This window comes from Camelus dromedarius, chromosome 18 (genome assembly GCF_036321535.1).
Source record: "Camelus dromedarius isolate mCamDro1 chromosome 18, mCamDro1.pat, whole genome shotgun sequence".
NCBI classification, from domain to species: domain Eukaryota; kingdom Metazoa; phylum Chordata; class Mammalia; order Artiodactyla; family Camelidae; genus Camelus; species Camelus dromedarius.
Window position 1 is genome coordinate 24826248 of NC_087453.1, and position 7647 is coordinate 24833894.

The window sequence follows — 7647 nt, forward strand, 5'->3', positions numbered from 1 at the left end:
ACTCAGACCACGGGTCCACTGACTCATCATTAATTGACTAATCAGCTTCTACTCTCCCTCCAGTCAACTAACAGTTAAGAGTATACACAACACAACCACTAGGGAGGTGTATCCATTAACTAATGCTACATGAGAAATTATGCCAAAACTTAATAGCTGAAAACAACACGGTCGGTATCTCACAGCTTCTGTGGGTTAAGATTCCAGGTGCAGGTTGCTAGATCCTCTGGCTTAGGGCGTCTTGCAAGGCTGTAATCAAGGTGTCGGCCAGGGCTGCAGCCATCTCAAAGCTCACTCTGGGGAGGATTCACTTCCAAGCTCACTCATGTGGTTGTTGCAGGATTCAGTTCCTCACTGAATTGTTGCTCTGAGGGACGCACTTCCTTGTTGGCTGTTGGACAGAGGCTGCCCTCAGTTCCTTGCCACATGGGCCACTCCATAGGGCAGCACACAGCATGGTAGCTCACTTCATTAGAGTAAGTGAGAGAAAAGAACTAGAGAGATTATGAAAGCAAAACAGAAGTTACAGTCTTTTGTAACTTAATTGTGGAAGTGATATCCCATCATTTTTGGGAACTGCACTCAAGTGACAATTTACCAGGAAGTGGGGATCACTGGGAGCATCATTTTAGAAGTTTACTACCCCAGGAGGTGAATTTGGCTCTGTTCTGCAAAATAACATGTGTATTTATTCTTTGAGCTAGCAATCCTATTTCTAGAAATCTAAGCCAAAGTTCCATTGGCAAAAATAAACAAAGATGCGTACAAGGCTATTCAATATGGCACATTCTGTAAATAGCAAAGGACTGGAAATAAGCCAGGTGCCATCAGTAGGTCACTGCATAGACCGTGGTATCTCCACATTGCAGTACCATGCCGCTAAAAATAGGAATGAGAACTATCCATATTACTGTTACCGCATGATTGCCATGATTTTGCTAAATGAACAAAAGGGAAAAATGTATATAGCATATAACCTTTTATTTTAAAAAAGAACGAAAAAGCTTTATTTGAGAGTTGAGTCTTAGCATCCTGTGTGGCTCTACAGGGAGAGGACTCTTGGGAGTTTGGGCCTGATTTCCTCTGGGCCTCACCTCCTGCAGCCTTTCCATTTGCTGATTTTGCTGTGTATCCTTTCCCTGTAAAATCTTAAATGGTATTTAGTAACCACATTGTTGGTAATAATATTGATATTTTTATTCTGAAACTATTATCTGTATATTTAAAGATAAATAAGTAGTGAATGTTGTTAAGATCTTAGATTTTCAAATTAAGATAAAAGAAATTAAGTAAAAACTCTGTAACCTTAAAAATGAATGGAAAGTATTAGTATAAATCCATCATATATTTTTCTCTTTAAAAATGTATTTTCTGGCTCTATTCAGCAACATGGCCTAGGAACAATGAACAGCCCAGTAGTAATGAGCACTCCTAGTGTCCAAATTATAGCCTTTAGATACCATTCCCACTGAAAGGAACAGTTACTCCTTGGAGAAATGGCTAATTCAAGATCTGGACTGGAAATTTGTAGAGTTGAGGCTGGAACTTCTTGTCACACCAGAGAGCAAGGAAGCTGTTTGAGACTACCAGAGTCATGTTTAAATGACTGAGGAGTCAATCTGAAGGGCTTCCTTTGGCCAAATGTGGGGCAATCTGAACTCAAAAAGAAGAGTGACTCTAATGTATTGAAATTCATCAAATACATTTTTAAAATGCATGAGTTCCAACATAATAAAAGCTATTCTATGACAAACCCACAGCCAGTATAATACTCAAGGGTTAAAAATGGAAAGCCTTCCCACTAAAATTTGGAACAAGACAAAGAAGGCCACTCTCACCACTTCTAGTCAATGTAGTATTGGAAGTCCTAGCCTTAGAAATCAGATAAGAGCAGTGAGGATATAGCTCAGTGGTAGAGCACATGCTTAGCATGCACAAGGTCCTGGGTTCAATCCCCAGTACCTCCGTATAAATAAAGAAATAAAATACTTAATTACCCCTCCCCACTACTCCCCCAAGAGAAATCAGACAAGAAAAAAAAAGGGATCCAAATTGAAAAAGAGGTAAAATTGTCACTATATGCAGATGACATGATACTATATATAGAAAACCCTAAAGGCTCCACACAAAAACTACTAGAGCTGACAAAAGAATTTGGCAAGGTAGCAGGTTACAAGATTAACGTACAGAAATCGGTTGTATTTCTTTACACTAACAATGAAATATCAGAAAAGGAAAGTAAAAAAAAAAAAAAAACCCTTTTAAAATGGCATCAAGAAGAAAAAAAAAAAAAAACTTTAGGAATAGACCTGACCAAGGAGGTGAAAGACTTATATATGGAGAACTACAAAACATTGATTAAGGATATTAAAGATAATTTAAAGAAATGGAAAGATATCCCATGCTCTTGGGTTGGAAGAATTAATATTGTTAAAACGGCCAGACTACCCAAAGCAATCTACAGATTTAATGCAATCCCTATCAAATTACCCAGGACATTTTTCACAGAACTAGAACAAATAATCCTAAAATTTATATGGGGTCACAAAAGACCAAGAATTATCAAAGCAATACTGAAGAAAAGGAATGACGCTGGAGGAATAATCCCCCCAGACTTCAAACAATACTACAGAGCTACAGTAATCAAAACAATATAGTACTGGCACAAAAACAGATACATGGATCAATGGAACAGAATAGAGAGCCCAGAAATAAACCTACACAAAAAAACTATGGTCAATTAATCATGGACAAAGGAGGTAAGAATACAAAATGGAGAAAAGTCAGTCTGTTCAACAAGTAGTGTTGGGAAAACTGGACAGCTGCATGTAAATCAATGAAGTTAGAACACACCCTCACACCATACACAAAAATAAACTCAAAATGGCTTAAAGATTTAAATATAAGATAAGACACTATAAACCTCCTAGAAGGAAACATAGGCAAAACATTCTCTAACATAAATCTTAGCTCTGTTCTCCTAGGGCAGTCTACCTAGGCAATAGAAATAAAAGCAAAAATAAATAAATGGGACCTAATTAAAATTATAAGCTTTTGCACTGCAAAGGAAACCATAAACAAAACAAAAAGACAACCTACATAATGGGAGAAAATATTTGCAAATGATGTGCTGGACAAGGGCTTAATTTACAGAATATTCAAACTCATATGACATCATATCAAAAAAGAAAAAAAGCGAACAACCCGATCCAAAAATGGGCAGAAGACCTAAACAAGTATTTTTCCAACGAAGACATACAAATGGCAATAGCCATGTAAAAAAATGCTCAACATTGCTAATTATCAGAGAAATGCAAATCAAAACCACAATGACGTATCACCTCACACCAGTCAGAATATGACAATTATTAAAAAATCCACAAATGATAAATGCTGGAGAAGGTGCAGAGAAAAGGGAACCCTCCTAACATTGTTGGTGGGAATGTCGTTCGGTGCAGCCATTATGGAAAACAGTATGGAGAGTCCTTAAACAGCTGAAAATAGACTTACTATATGATCTAGCAATCCCACCCCTGGGCATATATCCAGAGGAAACTGTAATTCGAAAAGATATATGTGCCCCAATGATCATAGCAGCACCATTTACAATAGCCAAGACATGGAAACAACCTAAATGTCCATCGACAGATGACTGGATAAAGAAGCTGTGGTGTAAATACACAATGGAATACTACTCAGCCATAAAAAAGAATAAAATAATGCCATTTGCAGCAACATAGATGGACCTGGAGATTGTCATTCTAAGTGATATAAGCCAGAAAGAGAAAGTATCATATGATATCACTTATATGTGGAATCTAAAAAAATGACACAAATGAACTTATTTACAAAACAGAAACAGACTCACAGATATAGAAAACAAACTTATGGTTACCAGTGGGCAATTGGGGTGGGAAGCGGTATATTGGAAGTTTGAGATTTGCAGATACTGACTACTATGTATAAAATAGATAAACAGCAAGGTTCTACTGTATAGCACAGGGGAATATATTCAATATCTTGTAGTAACCTATAATGAAAAAGAATATGAAAAGGAATCTATGTATGTACATGTATGACTGAAACATTATGCTAAATACCAGAAATTAATACAACATTGTAAACTGACTATACTTCAGTAAAAAAATGCATGAGCCCATAATAATACTAAAAAGAAAATAATTTACTAGTTATCTCTAGAGGATGCCAGGAAACCAATTCATTCTGAAAGCTGGTCAATAAAAAGAAAGAATCTAACTCAATAAAATTAAAAACAAACAAACAAAAAAAGAAAGAATCAATCCTGCCTTTTCTATACAAGTTGTACTTCAGGATACCAAAGAGTGATAAGGGAGGGTTCTTCTTTATCAGGGAATTTTAGTTAATTAAGTGCAGAAGAGATAATAGAATTGGACTGTCATAATTTTGCAGCCTCTAATGAAATAATTTATCACCATTAGGCAATATCACTAATAGCTGGTAAAATCAGTAGATGAAGAATTGATAGAGAACTTTATAATGCATTGATTAGTCTGATGATCCCTGAACCAACTGACCAATATTAACTTCTCAAAGAGAGAAGGTAATGCAAATAAATAATGTTATAAACTAGGATTTTCCTGTTCTCCTGATGACATGAATAGGATGTAAATAGCACCATCTATGAAGAATTAGTTTAAAGAAAGCAAACCTGAATCTAATCAAGCCTCTTAGCTCTGTCAGATTACAAGAAATATACGGGACGGAAGAACAGGTTAAATTACAAAGATGCGATCATCAAAATCCTGAATGTGGGAAACTCTTCGGACAAACAACCTGGTTTCTTCAATAAATAAATTGCAAAGGGAAAATAAATAGAGGGGAGATCTTTGGGTTAAAAAAGATTTAAGAGACAAAGCAATCAAATGCAACATGTTGACCTTAGTTTGGAAACTAATTTGAACAAAATATTTGTAAAGAATAAGACTGACAATCGGGAATTTACGCACTGACAAGTAGTTAATGATATTAGGAAATTATTAATTTTTTTTGTGTGTTATAAAGTTTCTGTGAGAGTGTTAAAGAGTCGTCATCTTTTAGAGTATTTATAATGTAGTGATACATCTGGGATTTACTTCAAAATAATCCACTGAGACATAGAAGGGGTGGGGTTAAAGATGAAACAAGAAAGACTAGGAATTGAATACAGTTGAAGTTGCATGATTAGAATGTGAGGGTTCATGATACTTGACTTTTGCACAGTTTTGATGTTTTCCATAGTCAAAAGGTAAGAAACCATTTTTCTTGCGTCCTGATAGCATGACTTCCCCAAGCGCTTTCCTGAAACCACAGAGCCATGGCACCCACATCATTTCTCTGAGCTACCAGTCACTGACAGCAAAGGACTAACAATAGCTAAGTACTTACTAAGTGCCAGAAACAATGCTAACTGCTCTACGTATATTATTTAAGTATCCACCAACGTCCATTTTTAGTTTTTATCTTTTCATGAACACAGACAATACAGATGCTTATATTTTTGTTTTTTTCAGTTAAAATATTGTGGGAATCACTCCGGAGCATATAAAAACATTACATATCCCTTTTGATGGCTGCATAGCCATTGTGTAGACCTGTCACAGCTTATTCAAATGAGGTTTAGCTAGGTTAAGCGCTTGCCCCAAATCACTCAGCTGGTGCAGCCAGGATTAGAAAAGGCTGACTCTAAAGCATCTAAACTAGTGATTCTCAAACTTTGATGCATATGTGAATCACCTGGGGCTTTTGCTAAAACTGCAGATAAGGTAGGTCTGGGGTGAGGCCTGAGATTCTTTATTTCTTATAAATAACTAATTATGCAAAAGCAAGGCCAGCCTGGTACACTGGCTACCAACCTTGACTGCACATTGGAATCACCTGGGGAGTATTAAACACTACTGATGCCTGGGTCCCACCCCCAGAGGTGCCAACTTCATTTGTCTGGGATGTAGCCTGGCTATCTTTTCTCCCCTAAAAGCTCCCCAGGTGATTCCTGAGTGCAGCCTGGGCTGTGAACTACTGTCCCAGAAGCCTGCTTGTTCTGAAGGATTCTTCCAACCTCACTATGCTTATTAAGCTAGCTCCTGGGCAGGAGCTGATTGGTATCAGGTGATTTCTAATTCAGAGCAGCCTGGTGTCATTCTGTTTGTTTGTTTGCTTGTTTGTTTTTTTAAATGGAGGCTCTGTGAATTGAACCTAGTACTTCATGCATGCTAAACCTGCACTCTACCATTGAGCTACTTCCTTCCCCTCTTATTACTGTTTTAAGTTTGGGGGTTATTTTTTACCTGGTAATAGACAACTAATATGCTAGATATATGTTTGTATGCTGTTTTGTCGCTAAAATGGCTCTAGATTTGCAAGTTCTTATTTTAGAATTTGGTTAGTTCTTCTGAAGCACTATGCTTACCATGACCCCTGTGCTTCTTATTCTGGTGTGTATGTCAGAAAATTGGCTTCTTCCTGAGGGTAAATAACTGAGAGACGTGATAAAGTGATTAATAATGCTCTCCCTATGAAATAAACTATTATAGTAATCATAGAGAAAGAAACCTCTTAATTGCTACTTTCATTTTTTGGGAAAAAAATCTAAGTGTAATCATGGGTTTACTTTGCTCTAAGGCAAATCTTCAATTTCTCTTAAAAAAATGTTTTTACTTCAGTATAACACACATACAGAAAAGTGTACAAATCAAGTGAACACCTTGATGAAATATCACAAAGTGAACACACGCATGTAACTACTACCCAGACCAAAGAAACCAAACATTAGCAGCCTTCTAGTAGCCTATCAGGTAACTGCTCATCACTACTCTCTCCCCTTCCCCCAAAGTAACAAGCATCTGGACTTCTAACATCATTTATTACTGTTGAACTTCATATAAGTGGAATCATATAGTATGTATTCTTTTGTATCTGGTTTCTTTTGCTCAATTTGCATTTTTGAGTCAGGATTATAAACATCTTGCCTAATTGACATTAATATATGCTTTACCTGTTACTTTGCATAAAAGTTATTTTATTTATTTTTTTATTGAAATATAGTCAGTTACAATGTGTCAATTTCTGGTGTACAGTATAATGTCCCAGTCATGCATATATATAAATATATTCATTTTCATATTCTTTTCCATTAAAGATTATTACAAGATATTGAATATAGTTCCCTGTGCTATAGGATAAACTTTAATGATAGCCACAGACTGCATGCAAGTTCACACTAGAGAGCGAAGACACATATATGTATTTAAGAGGAGAAAATGCCTCCCACTAATTTACTGGAATTTCACTGAATCTGTGCCTTTTGGTAATTTTAAGGTGGAGAGTAGCTGAAACTCTCAGGAATCCAGACTGTCATTTTTCAAGCTGTATGCCTCTGGATGAGTTTCCTCACTATCCAAAGGTTGTTGGGAGGATTAAGTGATATGGAAAGACACTCGACACTGTTTTGTTTTGTTTTGTTTTTAACATTTTTTTTAATTGAGTTATAGTCAATTTTTTTCACTCTACACTGTTAAAAAATATTTCAAGTGTTGTTTTGAAGTTGGGGTTCATCTTGGGACTTCAGATGAGGATGATTCTCGATTCTTCAGGATGATCTATCCGATCTCACAGACTTGGATGAAAGAA